Source organism: Myxine glutinosa, chromosome 8 (genome assembly GCF_964187855.1).
Source record: "Myxine glutinosa chromosome 8, kmMyxGlut1.1, whole genome shotgun sequence".
Lineage (NCBI taxonomy): Eukaryota > Metazoa > Chordata > Myxini > Myxiniformes > Myxinidae > Myxine > Myxine glutinosa.
This window is the reverse complement of record NC_136268.1, coordinates 13,543,053-13,567,236: the sequence shown is the minus strand read 5'-3', so window position 1 is coordinate 13,567,236 and position 24,184 is coordinate 13,543,053. Positions and strand designations below refer to the sequence as shown.

Below are 24,184 nucleotides of genomic sequence, written 5' to 3'. Positions count from 1 at the left end.
GGTGATCTCTTGATTACTAATAGAGCAAGTTTTGTAAGGTGATCCATTGATTATTAATAGAGCAAGTTTTGTAAGGTGATCTCTTGATTACTAATAGAGCAAGTTTTGTAAGGTGATCCATTGATTATTAATAGAGCAAGTTTTGTCAGGTGATCTCTTGATTATTAATAGAGCACGTTTTGTAAGGTGATCTCTTGATTACTAATAGAGCAAGTTTTGTAAGGTGATCCATTGATTATTAATAGAGCAAGTTTTGTAAGGTGATCCATTGATTATTAATAGAGCAAGTTTTGTAAGGTGATCTCTTGATTACTAATAGAGCATGTTTTGTCAGGTGATCTCTTGATTATTAATAGAGCACGTTTTGTCAGGTGATCTCTTGATTACTAATAGAGCAAGTTTTGTCAGGTGATCTCTTGATTATTAATAGAGCACGTTTTGTAATGTGATCCATTGATTATTAATAGAGCAAGTTTTGTAAGGTGATCTCTTGATTACTAATAGAGCAGGTTTTGTAAGGTGATCTCTTGATTATTAATAGAGCAAGTTTTGCAAGGTGATCTATTGATTATTATTAATAAATAGAGCAAGTTTTGCAAGGTGAGCTATTGATTATTATTAATAAATAGAGCAAGTTTTGTCAGGTGATCTCTTGATTATTAATAGAGCACGTTTTGTAAGGTGATCCATTGATTATTAATAGAGCAAGTTTTGTAAGGTGATCACTTGATTATTAATAGAGCACGTTTTGTCAGGTGATCTCTTGATTACTAATAGAGCAAGTTTTGTCAGGTGATCTCTTGATTACTAATAGAGCAAGTTTTGTAAGGTGATCTCTTGATTATTAATAGAGCAAGTTTTGTAAGGTGATCACTTGATTACTAATAGAGCAAGTTTTGTAAGTTGATCTCTTGATTACTAATAGAGCAAGTTTTGTCAGATGATCTCTTGATTACTAATAGAGCAAGTTTTGTAAGGTGATCTCTTGATTACTAATAGAGCAGGTTTTGTAAGGTGATCTCTTGATTATTAATAGAGCAAGTTTTGCAAGGTGATCTATTGATTATTATTAATAAATAGAGCAAGTTTTGCAAGGTGATCTATTGATTATTATTAATAAATAGAGCAATTTTTGTAAGGTGATCTCTTGATTACGAATAGAGCAAGTTTTGCAAGGTGATCTATTGATTATTATTAATAAATAGAGCAAGTTTTGCAAGGTGATCTATTGATTATTATTAATAAATAGAGCAAGTTTTGAAAGGTGATCAATTGATTATTATTAATAAATAGGGCAAGTTTTGTAAGGTTATCTATTGATTATTAATAGAGCAAGTTTTGTAAGGTGATCTATTGATTATTAATAATAAATAGAGCAAGTTTTGAAAGGTGATCTATTGATTATTATTAATAAATAGAGCAAGTTTTGTAAGGTGATCTATTGATTATTAATAGAGCAAGTTTTGCAAGGTGATCTATTGATTATTAATAGAGCAAGTTTTGTAAGGTGATCTATTGATTATTATTAATAAATAGAGCAAGTTTTGCAAGGTGATCTATTGATTATTATTAATAAATAGAGAAAGTTTTGAAAGGTGATCTATTGATTATTATTAATAAATAGAGCAAGTTTTGTAAGGTGATCTATTGATTATTAATAGAGCAAGTTTTGCAAGGTGATCTATTGATTATTATTAATAAATAGAGCAAGTTTTGCAAGGTGATCTATTGATTATTATTAATAAATAGAGCAAGTTTTGTAAGGTGATCTATTGATTATTATTAATAAATAGAGCAAGTTTTGTGAGGTGATCTATTGATTATTAATAGAGCAAGTTTTGTAAGGTGATCTCTTGATTATTAATAGAGCAAGTTTTGAAAGGTGATCCATTGATTATTAATAGAGCAAGTTTTGTAAGGTGATCTCTTGATTACTAATAGAGCAAGTTTTGTAAGGTGATCTCTTGATTATTAATAGAGCAAGTTTTGTAAGGTGATCTCTTGATTACTAACAGAGCAAGTTTTGCAAGGTGATCTATTGATTATTATTAATAAATAGAGCAAGTTTTGCAAGGTGATCTATTGATTATTATTAATAAATAGAGCAAGTTTTGTAAGGTGATCTATTGATTATTAATAGAGCAAGTTTTGTAATGTGATCTATTGATTATTATTAATAAATAGAGCAAGTTTTGAAAGGTGATCTATTGATTATTATTAATAAATAGAGCAAGTTTTGTAAGGTGATGTATTGATTATTAATAGAGCAAGTTTTGCAAGGTGATCTATTGATTATTATTAATAAATAGAGCAAGTTTTGCAAGGTGATCTATTGATTATTATTAATAAATAGAGCAAGTTTTGTAATGTGATCTATTGATTATTATTAATAAATAGAGCAAGTTTTGTAAGGTGATCTATTGATTATTAATAGAGCAAGTTTTGCAAGGTGATCTATTGATTATTATTAATAAATAGAGCAAGTTTTGAAGGTGATCTATTGATTATTATTAATAAATAGAGCAAGTTTTGTAAGGTGATCTATTGATTATTATTAATAAATAGAGCAAGTTTTGTAAGGTGATCTATTGATTATTAATAGAGCAAGTTTTGCAAGGTGATCTATTGATTATTATTAATAAATAGAGCAAGTTTTGCAAGGTGATCTATTGATTATTATTAATAAATAGAGCAAGTTTTGTAAGGTGATCTATTGATTATTAATAGAGCAAGTTTTGTAATGTGATCTATTGATTACTAATAGAGCACGTTTTGTCAGGTGATCTATTGATTATTAATAGAGCAAGTTTTGCAAGGTGATCTATTGATTATTATTAATAAATAGAGCAAGTTTTGTATGGTTATCTATTGATTATTAATAGAGCAAGTTTTGTAATGTGATCTATTGATTATTATTAATAAATAGAGCAAGTTTTGAAAGGTGATCTATTGATTATTATTAATAAATAGAGCAAGTTTTGTAAGGTTATCTATTGATTATTAATAGAGCAAGTTTTGTAAGGTGATCTATTGATTATTAATAATAAATAGAGCAAGTTTTGAAAGGTGATCTATTGATTATTATTAATAAATAGAGCAAGTTTTGTAAGGTGATCTATTGATTATTAATAGAGCAAGTTTTGCAAGGTGATCTATTGATTATTATTAATAAATAGAGCAAGTTTTGTAATGTGATCTATTGATTACTAATAGAGCAAGTTTTGTAAGGTGATCCATTGATTATTAATAGAGCACGTTTTGTCAGGTGATCTCTTGATTACTAATAGAGCAAGTTTTGTAAGGTGATCTCTTGATTACTAATAGAGCAAGTTTTGTCAGGTGATCTATTGATTATTAATAGAGCACGTTTTGTCAGGTGATCTCTTGATTATTAATAGAGCAAGTTTTGTCAGGTGATCCATTGATTATTAATAGAGCAAGTTTTGTAAGGTGATCTCTTGATTACTAATAGAGCAAGTTTTGTCAGGTGATCTCTTGATTACTAATAGAGCAAGTTTTGTAAGGTGATCCATTGATTATTAATAGAGCAAGTTTTGTCAGGTGATCTCTTGATTACTAATAGAGCAAGTTTTGTAAGGTGATCCATTGATTATTAATAGAGCAAGTTTTGTAAGGTGATCACTTGATTATTAATAGAGCACGTTTTGTCAGGTGATCTCTTGATTACTAATAGAGCAAGTTTTGTCAGGTGATCTCTTGATTACTAATAGAGCAAGTTTTGTAAGGTGATCTCTTGATTATTAATAGAGCAAGTTTTGTAAGGTGATCACTTGATTACTAATAGAGCAAGTTTTGTAAGTTGATCTCTTGATTACTAATAGAGCAAGTTTTGTCAGATGATCTCTTGATTACTAATAGAGCAAGTTTTGTAAGGTGATCTCTTGATTACTAATAGAGCAGGTTTTGTAAGGTGATCTCTTGATTATTAATAGAGCAAGTTTTGCAAGGTGATCTATTGATTATTATTAATAAATAGAGCAAGTTTTGCAAGGTGATCTATTGATTATTATTAATAAATAGAGCAATTTTTGCAAGGTGATCTCTTGATTACGAATAGAGCAAGTTTTGCAAGGTGATCTATTGATTATTATTAATAAATAGAGCAAGTTTTGCAAGGTGATCTATTGATTATTATTAATAAATAGAGCAAGTTTTGAAAGGTGATCAATTGATTATTATTAATAAATAGGGCAAGTTTTGTAAGGTTATCTATTGATTATTAATAGAGCAAGTTTTGTAAGGTGATCTATTGATTATTAATAATAAATAGAGCAAGTTTTGAAAGGTGATCTATTGATTATTATTAATAAATAGAGCAAGTTTTGTAAGGTGATCTATTGATTATTAATAGAGCAAGTTTTGCAAGGTGATCTATTGATTATTAATAGAGCAAGTTTTGTAAGGTGATCTATTGATTATTATTAATAAATAGAGCAAGTTTTGCAAGGTGATCTATTGATTATTATTAATAAATAGAGAAAGTTTTGAAAGGTGATCTATTGATTATTATTAATAAATAGAGCAAGTTTTGTAAGGTGATCTATTGATTATTAATAGAGCAAGTTTTGCAAGGTGATCTATTGATTATTATTAATAAATAGAGCAAGTTTTGCAAGGTGATCTATTGATTATTATTAATAAATAGAGCAAGTTTTGTAAGGTGATCTATTGATTATTATTAATAAATAGAGCAAGTTTTGTGAGGTGATCTATTGATTATTAATAGAGCAAGTTTTGTAAGGTGATCTCTTGATTATTAATAGAGCAAGTTTTGAAAGGTGATCCATTGATTATTAATAGAGCAAGTTTTGTAAGGTGATCTCTTGATTACTAATAGAGCAAGTTTTGTAAGGTGATCTCTTGATTATTAATAGAGCAAGTTTTGTAAGGTGATCTCTTGATTACTAACAGAGCAAGTTTTGCAAGGTGATCTATTGATTATTATTAATAAATAGAGCAAGTTTTGCAAGGTGATCTATTGATTATTATTAATAAATAGAGCAAGTTTTGTAAGGTGATCTATTGATTATTAATAGAGCAAGTTTTGTAATGTGATCTATTGATTATTATTAATAAATAGAGCAAGTTTTGTAAGGTGATGTATTGATTATTAATAGAGCAAGTTTTGCAAGGTGATCTATTGATTATTATTAATAAATAGAGCAAGTTTTGCAAGGTGATCTATTGATTATTATTAATAAATAGAGCAAGTTTTGTAATGTGATCTATTGATTATTATTAATAAATAGAGCAAGTTTTGTAAGGTGATCTATTGATTATTAATAGAGCAAGTTTTGCAAGGTGATCTATTGATTATTATTAACAAATAGAGCAAGTTTTGAAGGTGATCTATTGATTATTATTAATAAATAGAGCAAGTTTTGTAAGGTGATCTATTGATTATTATTAATAAATAGAGCAAGTTTTGTAAGGTGATCTATTGATTATTAATAGAGCAAGTTTTGCAAGGTGATCTATTGATTATTATTAATAAATAGAGCAAGTTTTGCAAGGTGATCTATTGATTATTATTAATAAATAGAGCAAGTTTTGTAAGGTGATCTATTGATTATTAATAGAGCAAGTTTTGTAATGTGATCTATTGATTACTAATAGAGCACGTTTTGTCAGGTGATCTATTGATTATTAATAGAGCAAGTTTTGCAAGGTGATCTATTGATTATTATTAATAAATAGAGCAAGTTTTGTATGGTTATCTATTGATTATTAATAGAGCAAGTTTTGTAATGTGATCTATTGATTATTATTAATAAATAGAGCAAGTTTTGAAAGGTGATCTATTGATTATTATTAATAAATAGAGCAAGTTTTGTAAGGTTATCTATTGATTATTAATAGAGCAAGTTTTGTAAGGTGATCTATTGATTATTAATAATAAATAGAGCAAGTTTTGAAAGGTGATCTATTGATTATTATTAATAAATAGAGCAAGTTTTGTAAGGTGATCTATTGATTATTAATAGAGCAAGTTTTGCAAGGTGATCTATTGATTATTATTAATAAATAGAGCAAGTTTTGTAATGTGATCTATTGATTACTAATAGAGCAAGTTTTGTAAGGTGATCCATTGATTATTAATAGAGCACGTTTTGTCAGGTGATCTCTTGATTACTAATAGAGCAAGTTTTGTAAGGTGATCTCTTGATTACTAATAGAGCAAGTTTTGTCAGGTGATCTATTGATTATTAATAGAGCACGTTTTGTCAGGTGATCTCTTGATTATTAATAGAGCAAGTTTTGTCAGGTGATCCATTGATTATTAATAGAGCAAGTTTTGTAAGGTGATCTCTTGATTACTAATAGAGCAAGTTTTGTCAGGTGATCTCTTGATTACTAATAGAGCAAGTTTTGTAAGGTGATCCATTGATTATTAATAGAGCAAGTTTTGTCAGGTGATCTCTTGATTACTAATAGAGCAAGTTTTGTAAGGTGATCCATTGATTATTAATAGAGCAAGTTTTGTAAGGTGATCACTTGATTATTAATAGAGCACGTTTTGTCAGGTGATCTCTTGATTACTAATAGAGCAAGTTTTGTCAGGTGATCTCTTGATTACTAATAGAGCAAGTTTTGTAAGGTGATCTCTTGATTATTAATAGAGCAAGTTTTGTAAGGTGATCACTTGATTACTAATAGAGCAAGTTTTGTAAGTTGATCTCTTGATTACTAATAGAGCAAGTTTTGTCAGATGATCTCTTGATTACTAATAGAGCAAGTTTTGTAAGGTGATCTCTTGATTACTAATAGAGCAGGTTTTGTAAGGTGATCTCTTGATTATTAATAGAGCAAGTTTTGCAAGGTGATCTATTGATTATTATTAATAAATAGAGCAAGTTTTGCAAGGTGATCTATTGATTATTATTAATAAATAGAGCAATTTTTGTAAGGTGATCTCTTGATTACGAATAGAGCAAGTTTTGCAAGGTGATCTATTGATTATTATTAATAAATAGAGCAAGTTTTGCAAGGTGATCTATTGATTATTATTAATAAATAGAGCAAGTTTTGAAAGGTGATCAATTGATTATTATTAATAAATAGGGCAAGTTTTGTAAGGTTATCTATTGATTATTAATAGAGCAAGTTTTGTAAGGTGATCTATTGATTATTAATAATAAATAGAGCAAGTTTTGAAAGGTGATCTATTGATTATTATTAATAAATAGAGCAAGTTTTGTAAGGTGATCTATTGATTATTAATAGAGCAAGTTTTGCAAGGTGATCTATTGATTATTAATAGAGCAAGTTTTGTAAGGTGATCTATTGATTATTATTAATAAGTAGAGCAAGTTTTGCAAGGTGATCTATTGATTATTATTAATAAATAGAGAAAGTTTTGAAAGGTGATCTATTGATTATTATTAATAAATAGAGCAAGTTTTGTAAGGTGATCTATTGATTATTAATAGAGCAAGTTTTGCAAGGTGATCTATTGATTATTATTAATAAATAGAGCAAGTTTTGCAAGGTGATCTATTGATTATTATTAATAAATAGAGCAAGTTTTGTAAGGTGATCTATTGATTATTATTAATAAATAGAGCAAGTTTTGTGAGGTGATCTATTGATTATTAATAGAGCAAGTTTTGTAAGGTGATCTCTTGATTATTAATAGAGCAAGTTTTGAAAGGTGATCCATTGATTATTAATAGAGCAAGTTTTGTAAGGTGATCTCTTGATTACTAATAGAGCAAGTTTTGTAAGGTGATCTCTTGATTATTAATAGAGCAAGTTTTGTAAGGTGATCTCTTGATTACTAACAGAGCAAGTTTTGCAAGGTGATCTATTGATTATTATTAATAAATAGAGCAAGTTTTGCAAGGTGATCTATTGATTATTATTAATAAATAGAGCAAGTTTTGTAAGGTGATCTATTGATTATTAATAGAGCAAGTTTTGTAATGTGATCTATTGATTATTATTAATAAATAGAGCAAGTTTTGAAAGGTGATCTATTGATTATTATTAATAAATAGAGCAAGTTTTGTAAGGTGATGTATTGATTATTAATAGAGCAAGTTTTGCAAGGTGATCTATTGATTATTATTAATAAATAGAGCAAGTTTTGCAAGGTGATCTATTGATTATTATTAATAAATAGAGCAAGTTTTGTAAGGTTATCTATTGATTATTATTAATAAATAGAGCAAGTTTTGTAAGGTGATCTATTGATTATTAATAGAGCAAGTTTTGCAAGGTGATCTATTGATTATTATTAATAAATAGAGCAAGTTTTGAAGGTGATCTATTGATTATTATTAATAAATAGAGCAAGTTTTGTAAGGTGATCTATTGATTATTATTAATAAATAGAGCAAGTTTTGTAAGGTGATCTATTGATTATTAATAGAGCAAGTTTTGCAAGGTGATCTATTGATTATTATTAATAAATAGAGCAAGTTTTGCAAGGTGATCTATTGATTATTATTAATAAATAGAGCAAGTTTTGTAAGGTGATCTATTGATTATTAATAGAGCAAGTTTTGTAATGTGATCTATTGATTACTAATAGAGCACGTTTTGTCAGGTGATCTATTGATTATTAATAGAGCAAGTTTTGCAAGGTGATCTATTGATTATTATTAATAAATAGAGCAAGTTTTGTATGGTTATCTATTGATTATTAATAGAGCAAGTTTTGTAATGTGATCTATTGATTATTATTAATAAATAGAGCAAGTTTTGAAAGGTGATCTATTGATTATTATTAATAAATAGAGCAAGTTTTGTAAGGTTATCTATTGATTATTAATAGAGCAAGTTTTGTAAGGTGATCTATTGATTATTAATAATAAATAGAGCAAGTTTTGAAAGGTGATCTATTGATTATTATTAATAAATAGAGCAAGTTTTGTAAGGTGATCTATTGATTATTAATAGAGCAAGTTTTGCAAGGTGATCTATTGATTATTATTAATAAATAGAGCAAGTTTTGTAATGTGATCTATTGATTACTAATAGAGCAAGTTTTGTAAGGTGATCCATTGATTATTAATAGAGCACGTTTTGTCAGGTGATCTCTTGATTACTAATAGAGCAAGTTTTGTAAGGTGATCTCTTGATTACTAATAGAGCAAGTTTTGTCAGGTGATCTATTGATTATTAATAGAGCACGTTTTGTCAGGTGATCTCTTGATTATTAATAGAGCAAGTTTTGTCAGGTGATCCATTGATTATTAATAGAGCAAGTTTTGTAAGGTGATCTCTTGATTACTAATAGAGCAAGTTTTGTCAGGTGATCTCTTGATTACTAATAGAGCAAGTTTTGTAAGGTGATCCATTGATTATTAATAGAGCAAGTTTTGTCAGGTGATCTCTTGATTACTAATAGAGCAAGTTTTGTAAGGTGATCCATTGATTATTAATAGAGCAAGTTTTGTCAGGTGATCTCTTGATTACTAATAGAGCACGTTTTGTCAGGTGATCTATTGATTATTAATAGAGCAAGTTTTGCAAGGTGATCTATTGATTATTATTAATAAATAGAGCAAGTTTTGTATGGTTATCTATTGATTATTAATAGAGCAAGTTTTGTAATGTGATCTATTGATTATTATTAATAAATAGAGCAAGTTTTGAAAGGTGATCTATTGATTATTATTAATAAATAGAGCAAGTTTTGTAAGGTTATCTATTGATTATTAATAGAGCAAGTTTTGTAAGGTGATCTATTGATTATTAATAATAAATAGAGCAAGTTTTGAAAGGTGATCTATTGATTATTATTAATAAATAGAGCAAGTTTTGTAAGGTGATCTATTGATTATTAATAGAGCAAGTTTTGCAAGGTGATCTATTGATTATTATTAATAAATAGAGCAAGTTTTGTAATGTGATCTATTGATTACTAATAGAGCAAGTTTTGTAAGGTGATCCATTGATTATTAATAGAGCACGTTTTGTCAGGTGATCTCTTGATTACTAATAGAGCAAGTTTTGTAAGGTGATCTCTTGATTATTAATAGAGCAAGTTTTGTAAGGTGATCTCTTGATTACTAATAGAGCAAGTTTTGTCAGGTGATCTATTCATTATTAATAGAGCACGTTTTGTCAGGTGATCTCTTGATTATTAATAGAGCAAGTTTTGTCAGGTGATCCATTGATTATTAATAGAGCAAGTTTTGTAAGGTGATCTCTTGATTACTAATAGAGCAAGTTTTGTAAGGTGATCCATTGATTATTAATAGAGCAAGTTTTGTAAGGTGATCTCTTGATTACTAATAGAGCAAGTTTTGTCAGGTGATCTCTTGATTACTAATAGAGCAAGTTTTGTAAGGTGATCCATTGATTATTAATAGAGCAAGTTTTGTCAGGTGATCTCTTGATTACTAATAGAGCAAGTTTTGTAAGGTGATCCATTGATTAATTAATAGAGCAAGTTTTGTCAGGTGATCTCTTGATTACTAATAGAGCAAGTTTTGTAAGGTGATCCATTGATTATTAATAGAGCAAGTTTTGTAAGGTGATCTCTTGATTACTAATAGAGCAAGTTTTGTAAGGTGATCCATTGATTATTAATAGAGCAAGTTTTGTCAGGTGATCTCTTGATTATTAATAGAGCACGTTTTGTAAGGTGATCTCTTGATTACTAATAGAGCAGGTTTTGTAAGGTGATCTCTTGATTATTAATAGAGCAAGTTTTGCAAGGTGATCTATTGATTATTATTAATAAATAGAGCAAGTTTTGCAAGGTGATCTATTGATTATTATTAATAAATAGAGCAATTTTTGTGAGGTGATCTCTTGATTACGAATAGAGCAAATTTTGCAAGGTGATCTATTGATTATTATTAATAAATAGAGCAAGTTTTGCAAGGTGATCTATTGATTATTATTAATAAATAGAGCAAGTTTTGTAAGGTGATCTATTGATTATTAATAGAGCAAGTTTTGTAATGTGATCTATTGATTATTATTAATAAATAGAGCAAGTTTTGAAAGGTGATCAATTGATTATTATTAATAAATAGGGCAAGTTTTGTAAGGTTATCTATTGATTATTAATAGAGCAAGTTTTGTAAGGTGATCTATTGATTATTAATAATAAATAGAGCAAGTTTTGAAAGGTGATCTATTGATTATTATTAATAAATAGAGCAAGTTTTGTAAGGTGATCTATTGATTATTAATAGAGCAAGTTTTGCAAGGTGATCTATTGATTATTAATAGAGCAAGTTTTGTAAGGTGATCTATTGATTATTATTAATAAATAGAGCAAGTTTTGCAAGGTGATCTATTGATTATTATTAATAAATAGAGAAAGTTTTGAAAGGTGATCTATTGATTATTATTAATAAATAGAGCAAGTTTTGTAAGGTGATCTATTGATTATTAATAGAGCAAGTTTTGCAAGGTGATCTATTGATTATTATTAATAAATAGAGCAAGTTTTGCAAGGTGATCTATTGATTATTATTAATAAATAGAGCAAGTTTTGTAAGGTGATCTATTGATTATTATTAATAAATAGAGCAAGTTTTGTGAGGTGATCTATTGATTATTAATAGAGCAAGTTTTGTAAGGTGATCTCTTGATTATTAATAGAGCAAGTTTTGAAAGGTGATCCATTGATTATTAATAGAGCAAGTTTTGTAAGGTGATCTCTTGATTACTAATAGAGCAAGTTTTGTAAGGTGATCTCTTGATTATTAATAGAGCAAGTTTTGTAAGGTGATCTCTTGATTACTAACAGAGCAAGTTTTGCAAGGTGATCTATTGATTATTATTAATAAATAGAGCAAGTTTTGCAAGGTGATCTATTGATTATTATTAATAAATAGAGCAAGTTTTGTAAGGTGATCTATTGATTATTAATAGAGCAAGTTTTGTAATGTGATCTATTGATTATTATTAATAAATAGAGCAAGTTTTGAAAGGTGATCTATTGATTATTATTAATAAATAGAGCAAGTTTTGTAAGGTTATCTATTGATTATTAATAGAGCAAGTTTTGCAAGGTGATCTATTGATTATTATTAATAAATAGAGCAAGTTTTGCAAGGTGATCTATTGATTATTATTAATAAATAGAGCAAGTTTTGTAATGTGATCTATTGATTATTATTAATAAATAGAGCAAGTTTTGTAAGGTGATCTATTGATTATTAATAGAGCAAGTTTTGCAAGGTGATCTATTGATTATTATTAATAAATAGAGCAAGTTTTGAAGGTGATCTATTGATTATTATTAATAAATAGAGCAAGTTTTGTAAGGTGATCTATTGATTATTATTAATAAATAGAGCAAGTTTTGTAAGGTGATCTATTGATTATTAATAGAGCAAGTTTTGCAAGGTGATCTATTGATTATTATTAATAAATAGAGCAAGTTTTGCAAGGTGATCTATTGATTATTATTAATAAATAGAGCAAGTTTTGTAAGGTGATCTATTGATTATTAATAGAGCAAGTTTTGTAATGTGATCTATTGATTACTAATAGAGCACGTTTTGTCAGGTGATCTATTGATTATTAATAGAGCAAGTTTTGCAAGGTGATCTATTGATTATTATTAATAAATAGAGCAAGTTTTGTATGGTTATCTATTGATTATTAATAGAGCAAGTTTTGTAATGTGATCTATTGATTATTATTAATAAATAGAGCAAGTTTTGAAAGGTGATCTATTGATTATTATTAATAAATAGAGCAAGTTTTGTAAGGTTATCTATTGATTATTAATAGAGCAAGTTTTGTAAGGTGATCTATTGATTATTATTAATAAATAGAGCAAGTTTTGTAAGGTGATCTATTGATTATTAATAGAGCAAGTTTTGCAAGGTGATCTATTGATTATTATTAATAAATAGAGCAAGTTTTGTAATGTGATCTATTGATTACTAATAGAGCAAGTTTTGTAAGGTGATCCATTGATTTATTAATAGAGCACGTTTTGTCAGGTGATCTCTTGATTACTAATAGAGCAAGTTTTGTAAGGTGATCTCTTGATTATTAATAGAGCAAGTTTTGTAAGGTGATCTCTTGATTACTAATAGAGCAAGTTTTGTCAGGTGATCTATTGATTATTTATAGAGCACGTTTTGTCAGGTGATCTCTTGATTATTAATAGAGCAAGTTTTGTAAGGTGATCCATTGATTATTAATAGAGCAAGTTTTGTAAGGTGATCTCTTGATTACTAATAGAGCAAGTTTTGTCAGGTGATCTCTTGATTACTAATAGAGCAAGTTTTGTAAGGTGATCCATTGATTTATTAATAGAGCAAGTTTTGTCAGGTGATCTCTTGATTACTAATAGAGCAAGTTTTGTAAGGTGATCCATTGATTATTAATAGAGCAAGTTTTGTCAGGTGATCTCTTGATTACTAATAGAGCAAGTTTTGTAAGGTGATCCATTGATTATTAATAGAGCAAGTTTTGTAAGGTGATCTCTTGATTACTAATAGAGCAAGTTTTGTAAGGTGATCCATTGATTATTAATAGAGCAAGTTTTGTCAGGTGATCTCTTGATTATTAATAGAGCACGTTTTGTAAGGTGATCTCTTGATTACTAATAGAGCAAGTTTTGTAAGGTGATCCATTGATTATTAATAGAGCAAGTTTTGTAAGGTGATCCATTGATTTATTAATAGAGCAAGTTTTGTAAGGTGATCTCTTGATTACTAATAGAGCATGTTTTGTCAGGTGATCTCTTGATTATTAATAGAGCACGTTTTGTCAGGTGATCTCTTGATTACTAATAGAGCAAGTTTTGTCAGGTAATCTCTTGATTATTAATAGAGCACGTTTTGTAAGGTGATCCATTGATTATTAATAGAGCAAGTTTTGCAAGGTGATCTATTGATTATTATTAATAAATAGAGCAAGTTTTGTATGGTTATCTATTGATTATTAATAGAGCAAGTTTTGTAATGTGATCTATTGATTATTATTAATAAATAGAGCAAGTTTTGTAAGGTGATCTATTGATTATTAATAGAGCAAGTTTTCTAATGTGATCTATTGATTACTAATAGAGCACGTTTTGTCAGGTGATCTATTGATTATTAATAGAGCAAGTTTTGCAAGGTGATCTATTGATTATTATTAATAAATAGAGCAAGTTTTGTATGGTTATCTATTGATTATTAATAGAGCAAGTTTTGTAATGTGATCTATTGATTATTATTAATAAATAGAGCAAGTTTTGAAAGGTGATCTATTGATTATTATTAATAAATAGAGCAAGTTTTGTAAGGTTATCTATTGATTATTAATAGAGCAAGTTTTGTAAGGTGATCTATTGATTATTAATAATAAATAGAGCAAGTTTTGAAAGGTGATCTATTGATTATTATTAATAAATAGAGCAAGTTTTGTAAGGTGATCTATTGATTATTAATAGAGCAAGTTTTGCAAGGTGATCTATTGATTATTATTAATAAATAGAGCAAGTTTTGTAATGTGATCTATTGATTACTAATAGAGCAAGTTTTGTAAGGTGATCCATTGATTATTAATAGAGCACGTTTTGTCAGGTGATCTCTTGATTACTAATAGAGCAAGTTTTGTAAGGTGATCTCTTGATTACTAATAGAGCAAGTTTTGTCAGGTGATCTATTGATTATTAATAGAGCACGTTTTGTCAGGTGATCTCTTGATTATTAATAGAGCAAGTTTTGTCAGGTGATCCATTGATTATTAATAGAGCAAGTTTTGTAAGGTGATCTCTTGATTACTAATAGAGCAAGTTTTGTCAGGTGATCTCTTGATTACTAATAGAGCAAGTTTTGTAAGGTGATCCATTGATTATTAATAGAGCAAGTTTTGTCAGGTGATCTCTTGATTACTAATAGAGCAAGTTTTGTAAGGTGATCCATTGATTAATTAATAGAGCAAGTTTTGTCAGGTGATCTCTTGATTACTAATAGAGCACGTTTTGTCAGGTGATCTATTGATTATTAATAGAGCAAGTTTTGCAAGGTGATCTATTGATTATTATTAATAAATAGAGCAAGTTTTGTATGGTTATCTATTGATTATTAATAGAGCAAGTTTTGTAATGTGATCTATTGATTATTATTAATAAATAGAGCAAGTTTTGAAAGGTGATCTATTGATTATTATTAATAAATAGAGCAAGTTTTGTAAGGTTATCTATTGATTATTAATAGAGCAAGTTTTGTAAGGTGATCTATTGATTATTAATAATAAATAGAGCAAGTTTTGAAAGGTGATCTATTGATTATTATTAATAAATAGAGCAAGTTTTGTAAGGTGATCTATTGATTATTAATAGAGCAAGTTTTGCAAGGTGATCTATTGATTATTATTAATAAATAGAGCAAGTTTTGTAATGTGATCTATTGATTACTAATAGAGCAAGTTTTGTAAGGTGATCCATTGATTATTAATAGAGCACGTTTTGTCAGGTGATCTCTTGATTACTAATAGAGCAAGTTTTGTAAGGTGATCTCTTGATTATTAATAGAGCAAGTTTTGTAAGGTGATCTCTTGATTACTAATAGAGCAAGTTTTGTCAGGTGATCTATTCATTATTAATAGAGCACGTTTTGTCAGGTGATCTCTTGATTATTAATAGAGCAAGTTTTGTCAGGTGATCCATTGATTATTAATAGAGCAAGTTTTGTAAGGTGATCTCTTGATTACTAATAGAGCAAGTTTTGTAAGGTGATCCATTGATTATTAATAGAGCAAGTTTTGTAAGGTGATCTCTTGATTACTAATAGAGCAAGTTTTGTCAGGTGATCTCTTGATTACTAATAGAGCAAGTTTTGTAAGGTGATCCATTGATTATTAATAGAGCAAGTTTTGTCAGGTGATCTCTTGATTACTAATAGAGCAAGTTTTGTAAGGTGATCCATTGATTAATTAATAGAGCAAGTTTTGTCAGGTGATCTCTTGATTACTAATAGAGCAAGTTTTGTAAGGTGATCCATTGATTATTAATAGAGCAAGTTTTGTAAGGTGATCTCTTGATTACTAATAGAGCAAGTTTTGTAAGGTGATCCATTGATTATTAATAGAGCAAGTTTTGTCAGGTGATCTCTTGATTATTAATAGAGCACGTTTTGTAAGGTGATCTCTTGATTACTAATAGAGCAAGTTTTGTAAGGTGATCCATTGATTATTAATAGAGCAAGTTTTGTAAGGTGATCCATTGATTATTAATAGAGCAAGTTTTGTAAGGTGATCTCTTGATTACTAATAGAGCATGTTTTGTCAGGTGATCTCTTGATTATTAATAGAGCACGTTTTGTCAGGTGATCTCTTGATTACTAATAGAGCAAGTTTTGTCAGGTGATCTCTTGATTATTAATAGAGCACGTTTTGTAATGTGATCCATTGATTATTAATAGAGCAAGTTTTGTAAGGTGATCTCTTGATTACTAATAGAGCAGGTTTTGTAAGGTGATCTCTTGATTATTAATAGAGCAAGTTTTGCAAGGTGATCTATTGATTATTATTAATAAATAGAGCAAGTTTTGCAAGGTGATCTATTGATTATTATTAATAAATAGAGCAAGTTTTGTAAGGTGATCTATTGATTATTAATAGAGCAAGTTTTGCAAGGTGATCTATTGATTATTATTAATAAATAGAGCAAGTTTTGCAAGGTGATCTATTGATTATTATTAATAAATAGAGCAAGTTTTGTAAGGTGATCTATTGATTACTTATAGAGCAAGTTTTGTAAGGTGATCCATTGATTATTAATAGAGCACGTTTTGTCAGGTGATCTCTTGATTACTAATAGAGCAAGTTGTGTAAGGTGATCTCTTGATTATTAATAGAGCAAGTTTTGTAAGGTGATCTCTTGATTACTAATAGAGCAAGTTTTGTCAGGTGATCTATTGATTATTAATAGAGCAAGTTTTGTCAGGTGATCCATTGATTATTAATAGAGCAAGTTTTGTAAGGTGATCTCTTGATTACTAATAGAGCAAGTTTTGTCAGGTGATCCATTGATTATTAATAGAGCAAGTTTTGTAAGGTGATCCATTGATTATTAATAGAGCAAGTTTTGTCAGGTGATCTCTTGATTACTAATAGAGCAAGTTTTGTAAGGTGATCTCTTGATTATTAATAGAGCACGTTTTGTCAGGTGATCTCTTGATTACTAATAGAGCAAGTTGTGCAAGGTGATCTCTTGATTATTAATAGAGCAAGTTTTGTAAGGTGATCTCTTGATTACTAATAGAGCAAGTTTTGTCAGGTGATCTATTGATTATTAATAGAGCAAGTTTTGTCAGGTGATCCATTGATTATTAATAGAGCAAGTTTTGTAAGGTGATCTCTTGATTATTAATAGAGCAAGTTTTGTCAGGTGATCCATTGATTATTAATAGAGCAAGTTTTGTCAGGTGATCTCTTGATTACTAATAGAGCAAGTTTTGTAAGGTGATCCATTGATTATTAATAGAGCAAGTTTTGTCAGGTGATCCATTGATTATTAATAGAGCAAGTTTTGTAAGGTGATCTCTTGATTACTAATAGAGCAAGTTTTGTCAGGTGATCTATTGATTATTAATAGAGCAAGTTTTGTCAGGTGATCTCTTGATTACTAATAGAGCAAGTTTTGTAAGGTGATCCATTGATTATTAATAGAGCAAGTTTTGTCAGGTGATCTCTTGATTATTAATAGAGCACGTTTTGTCAGGTGATCTCTTGATTACTAATACAGCAAGTTTTGTAAGGTGATCTCTTGATTATTAATAGAGCAAGTTTTGTCAGGTGATCTATTGATTATTAATAGAGCACGTTTTGTCAGGTGATCTCTTGATTATTAATAAATAGAGCAAGTTTTGTCAGGTGATCTATTGATTATTAATAGAGCACGTTTTGTCAGGTGATCTATTGATTACTAATAGAGCAAGTTTTGTCAGGTGATCTATTGATTACTAATAGAGCAAGTTTTGTAAGGTGATCTCTTGATTATTAATAAATAGAGCAAGTTTTGTGAGGGGATCACTTGATTATTAATAGAGCACGTTTTGTAAGGTGATCTCTTGATTATTAATAAATAGAGCAAGTTTTGTTAGGGGATCACTTGATTATTAATAAATAGAGCAAGTTTTGTAAGGTGATCTCTTGATTATTAATAAATAGAGCAAGTTTTGTCAGGTGATCTCTTGATTATTAATAGAGCAAGTTTTGTAATGTGATCTATTGATTATTAATAGAGCAAGTTTTGAAAGGTGATCCATTGATTATTAATAGAGCACGTTTTGTCAGGTGATCTCTTGATTATTAATAGAGCAAGTTTTGTAAGGTGATCTCTTGATTATTAATAGAGCAAGTTTTGTAAGGTGATCTCTTGATTATTAATAAATAGAGCAAGTTTTGTCAGGTGATCTCTTGATTATTAATAGAGCAAGTTTTGTAATGTGATCTATTGATTATTAATAGAGCAAGTTTTGAAAGGTGATCCATTGATTATTAATAGAGCACGTTTTGTCAGGTGATCTATTGATTATTAATAGAGCACGTTTTGTCAGGTGATCTCTTGATTATTAATAAATAGAGCAAGTTTTGTCAGGTGATCTATTGATTATTAATAGAGCAAGTTTTGTAAGGTGATCTATTGATTATTAATAGAGCACGTTTTGTCAGGTGATCTCTTGATTATTAATAGAGCAAATTTTGTAAGGTGATCTATTGATTACTAATAGAGCAAGTTTTGTTAGGGGATCACTTGATTATTAATAAATAGAGCACGTTTTGTAAGGTGATCTCTTGATTATTAATAAATAGAGCAAGTTTTGTCAGGTGATCTCTTGATTATTAATAGAGCAAGTTTTGTAATGTGATCTATTGATTATTAATAGAGCAAGTTTTGAAAGGTGATCCATTGATTATTAATAGAGCACGTTTTGTCAGGTGATCTCTTGATTATTAATAGAGCAAGTTTTGTAAGGTGATCTATTGATTATTAATAGATCAAGTTTTGTAAGGTGATCTCTTGATTACTAATAGAGCAAGTTTTGTAAGGTGATCACTTGATTATTAATAGAGCAAGTTTTGTCAGGTGATCTATTGATTATTATTAATAAATAGAGCAAGTTTTGTAAGGTGATCTATTGATTATTAATAGAGCAAGTTTTGAAATGTGATCTATTGATTATTTATTAATAAATAGAGCAAGTTTTGCAAGGTGATCTATTGATTATTATTAATAAATAGAGCAAGTTTTGTAAGGTGATCTATTGATTATTAATAGAGCAAGTTTTGTAATGTGATCTATTGATTATTATTAATAAATAGAGCAAGTTTTGCAAGGTGATCGATTGATTATTATTAATAAATAGAGCAAGTTTTGTAAGGTGATCTCTTGATTACTAATAGAGCAAGTTTTGTAAGGTGATCTATTGATTATTAATAGAGCAAGTTTTGTAAGGTGATCTATTGATTATTAATAGAGCAAGTTTTGTAAGGTGATCTATTGATTATTATTAATAAATAGAGCAAGTTTTGTAAGGTGATCTATTGATTATTAATAGAGCAAGTTTTGTAAGGTGATCTATTGATTATTAATAGAGCAAGTTTTGTCAGGTGATCTATTGATTATTAATAGAGCAAGTTTTGTTTGGTGATCTCTTGATTACTAATAGAGCAAGTTTTGTTTGGTGATCTATTGATTATTATTAATAAATAGAGCAAGTTTTGAAAGGTGATCTATTGATTATTAATAGAGCAAGTTTTGTTTGGTGATCTCTTGATTATTAATAAATATAGCAAGTTTTGTCAGGTGATCTCTTGATTACTAATAGAGCAAGTTTTGTTTGGTGATCTCTTGATTACTAATAGAGCAAGTTTTGTTTGGTGATCTCTTGATTACTAATCGAGCAAGTTTTGAAAGGTGATCTCTTGATTACTAATAGAGCAAGTTTTGTCAGGTGATCTCTTGATTACTAATAGAGCAAGTTTTGTCAGGTGATCTCTTGATTACTAATCGAGCAAGTTTTGAAAGGTGATCTCTTGATTACTAATAGAGCAAGTTTTGTCAGGTGATCACTTGATTACTAATAGAGCAAGTTTTGTCAGGTGATCTCTTGATTATTGATAGAGCAAGTTTTGTAAGGTGATCTCTTGATTACTAATCGAGCAAGTTTTGTCAGGTGATCTCTTGATTACTAATAGAGCAAGTTTTGTCAGGTGATCTCTTGATTACTAATCGAGCAAGTTTTGAAAGGTGATCTCTTGATTACTAATAGAGCAAGTTTTGTCAGGTGATCTCTTGATTACTAATAGAGCAAGTTTTGTAAGTTGATCTCTTGATTATTGATAGAGCAAGTTTTGTAAGGTGATCTCTTGATTACTAAAAGAGCAAGTTTTGTAAGGTGATCTCTTGATTACTAATAGAGCAAGTTTTGTTAGGTGATCTCTTGATTATTAATAGAGCAAGTTTTGTCAGGTGATCTCTTGATTACTAATAGAGCAAGTTTTGTCAGGTGATCTCTTGATTATTAATAGAGCAAGTTTTGTAAGGTGATCTCTTGATTATTAATAGAGCAAGTTTTGAAAGGTGATCTCTTGATTACTAATAGAGCAAGTTTTGTAAGGTGATCTCTTGATTACTAATAGAGCAAGTTTTGTCAGGTGATCTCTTGATTATTAATAGAGCAAGTTTTGTAAGGTGATCTCTTGATTATTAATAGAGCAAATTTTGTAATAGAGCAAGCAAGGTCTCTTCCTCCCGTTAGTTGTCATACCCTTCCTCCCGTCCATGGTACACGGAATCTTGTGGTGAGGCTGTTGCCCTGAAACAACTTGCTTTCGTCTCCTGGAAAGCAATCCCAACGGAAGGAAATCTCATTTCCTTTCACAAAGCCCGAAACAAGTGTGTGTCCACCCTCAGGAGAGCCAGGAAACAATATCTCACCATTCTCAAGACCGAACTCTCTTATCTGTCTCCCTCTTCCAAATCCTGGTGGCGTCTGGTCAAATCTGTTTCTGGTGTTTGTTCCCCCTCCATCCCCTCCCTCACCTCAAACGGCTTAACGGCTGACTCCGCACGTGAAAAAGCTGAATGCCTCAACTCTGTGTTTGCCTCTAAATCTTGTGTCCCAAACCCATCCCTCTCTGTACCCACCGTACCCAGTCGTACCCAGCTGCTCCTGGACTCTGTGTCCTTTCCTCCTGACAAGGTGGAAAAGTTTCTGTCAACCCTCGATTCTGATTCTGCAACTGGTCCTGACGGCATCAGCCCACAGGTCCTAAAATCATGTTCTTCTGCTCTTTCACTCCCTCTTTCTGTTCTCTTCACCCTATCTTTTGCTCAAGGTCATCTGCCATCTGCTTGGAAATCAGCCAACATCACCGCTTTGCACAAAAAAGGTGCAAAAACAGATCCCAGCAACTACAGACCAATCAGCCTTCTCCCAATTATCAGCAAAGTCATGGAATCCATCATTGCTTCAGATATTAAATCTTTCCTCTTCTCCAATGGCTTGATCTCTGATCATCAATTTGGTTTCAGACCTGGTCACTCTACTCTGGACATGCTGCTTCTGCTTTCTCAACAATGGATGGAGGTCCTCAACGCCAAACAGGAAATTAGAGCTGTCTCCCTTGACATTTCACGTGCCTTCGATACGGTCTGGCTCCCTGCTCTGCTCACCAAACTCTCCTCCTTTGGTATCCATGGAAATCTCCACGCATGGCTGGTGGACTTCCTCTCTGGTCGTAGTCAACGTGTGGCCCTGAATGGGTTTCTCTCATCTCCTCTTCCTGTTCAGGCTGGAGTTCCCCAAGGTAGTGTTCTGGGCCCTGTGCTTTTTCTGGTCTTCATCAATGATCTCTCTGACTCTCTTGAAAATCCTCTCTATCTCTTTGCTGACGACTCTACTCTCTGTCGCTCCATTCCTCATCCCTCAGATCGGCAGTCTGCAGCCTCCTCACTCTCTGCAGACCTGGACAAAATCACAGACTGGTCAAACAAGTGGAACATGTCTTTCAATCCTGACAATCTCACACTCTTACAATGTCTCTCCGAAAGGACCGACTGGACAACCCTCCCATCTACTTTCTCAACAATCCTCTCCAAGAAGTTCTGTCGCTCAAGCTTTTGGGTCTCACTATCTGCCATGATCTTTCTTGGGAAAACCACATTTCCAAGCTGGCCTCCAAAGCCAGTCGCCGACTGGGCATCCTCCGTCGTGCGAAGTCCTTCCTTGGCACACCTGAGCTCCTCACCACATACAAGGCTTTCATCCGCAGCTCAATGGAATACTGTTCCCCCCTCTGGGCTGGTGCTCCTGCCTCACACCTTACTCGGCTTCACGCTGTTGAGGCCAAAGCTTTCAGAATCAGTGGAATCTCCTGCGATGTAGTCAACACCGAGGGCCTTTCACTCACTCACCGCAGGCAGGTTGGTGGTCTTTCTGTCTTCTACCGACTCCTCTCCGGCCTTGCTCCCCCAGCTCTCTCTGTGCTCTGTCCCCCCAATATTCCTTCAGGTCGCACAAGATCTGCCTGCAACCCTCTTATGGTTAAACTGCCAAAGTCTAGGCTCTCTGCTCACCTTCACTCTTTCATTCCCCTTTTCTCCCGCCTCTGGAACAAACTCCCCCACTCCCTTCAATACCACTCCTCCCTCCAGGTCTTTAAAACAGCTGTTCACCACCATCTCTTATCTTCCCCCATCGAAAACCTTGATCTTTTCTACCCCCGGTAATTCACCCCAGAGTCCTTGCAGTGTTCATATGTTTTATTCCTCTCCCACCTCCCCCCAAGTCCTCCCGATGTCCCTGCTCTCAAATGTTGTGTTTGTGTCCTTCCCCCTCTTCCCCCTCTCTTTTGTGTCCTTCCCCCTTTCTCCCCATCTTGTCTGCCGCTCCCCTTGTTTTTTTGTGTTTTGTGTGTCGGTTTGTCTTTTTGTGTGATTAATGTTAGCTCTTTCACGAGCCTCGATCTTGTATACAAAAAAAAAAAGAAGAAAGTTTTGTAAGGTGATCTCTTGATTATTAAGAGCAAGTTTTGTAAGGTGATCTCTTGATTATTAATAGAGCAAGTTTTGTAAGGTGATCTCTTGATTATTAATAGAGCAAGTTTTGTCAGGTGATCTCTTGATTATTAATAAATAGAGCAAGTTTTGTAAGGTGATCTATTGATTATTAAAAGAGCAAGTTTTGTAAGGTGATCTATTGATTATTATTAATAAATAGAGCCAGTTTTGTAAGGTGATCTATTGATTATTATTAATAGAGCAAGTTTTGTAAGGTGATCTATTGATTATTAATAGAGCAAGTTTTGTTAGGTGATCTATTGATTATTAATAGAGCAAGTTTTGTAAGGTGATCTATTGATTTTTAATAAATAGAGCAAGTTTTGAAAGGTGATCTATTGATTATTATTAATAAATACAGCAAGTTTTGTAAGGTGATCTATTGATTATTAAAAGAGCAAGTTTTGTAAGGTGATCTATTGATTATTAAAAGAGCAAGTTTTGAAAGGTGATCTATTGATTAATTGGTGCTGTCTTTCCCTCGCGGTCCCCCTGTGCTGTCTTTCCCTCGTGGTCCCCCTGTACTGTCTTTCCCTCCTGGTCCCCCTGTCCTGTCTTTCCCTCCTGGTCCCCCTGTGCTGTCTTTCCCTCGCGGTCCCCCTGTGCTGTCTTTCCCTCGCGGTCCCCCTGTGCTGTCTTTCCCTCGTGGTCCCCCTGTGCTGTCTTTCCCTCGCGGTCCCCCTGTGCTGTCTTACCCTCCTGGTCCCCCCTGTGCTGTCTTTCCCTCGCGGTCCCCCTGTGCTGTCTTTCCCTCGCGGTCCCCCTGTGCTGTCTTTCCCTCGTGGTCCCCCTGTACTGTCTTTCCCTCGTGGTCCCCCTGTACTGTCTTTCCCTCGCGGTCCCCCTGTGCTTCCTTTCCCTCGCGGTCCCCCTGTGCTGTCTTTCCCTCGTGGTCCCCCTGTACTGTCTTTCCCTCGTGGTCCCCCTGTACTGTCTTTCCCTCGTGGTCCCCCTGTACTGTCTTTCCCTCGTGGTCCCCCTGTGCTGTCTTTCCCTCGTGGTCCCCCTGTACTGTCTTTCCCTCGTGGTTGTCAGCTCTTTCACGAGCCTCGATTCAGTATACAAAAAAAAAAAAAAATTTTTAATAGAGCAAGTTTTACAAGGTGATCTATTGATTAATTATTAATAGAGCAAGTTTTGTTAGGTGATCTCGTCATTATTAATAAATTTCTTGTTCAT

At 31.2% G+C, this 24,184-nt stretch overlaps 1 protein-coding gene across 1 annotated transcript in view; it reads left to right on the top strand.

Moving 5' to 3' along the window:
• The window catches only part of LOC137432197 (xanthine dehydrogenase/oxidase-like), a 289,186-nt gene that overhangs the window by 36,706 nt on the left and 228,296 nt on the right, over positions 1 to 24,184 (top strand). The gene's annotated exons all lie outside the window — the stretch shown is intronic.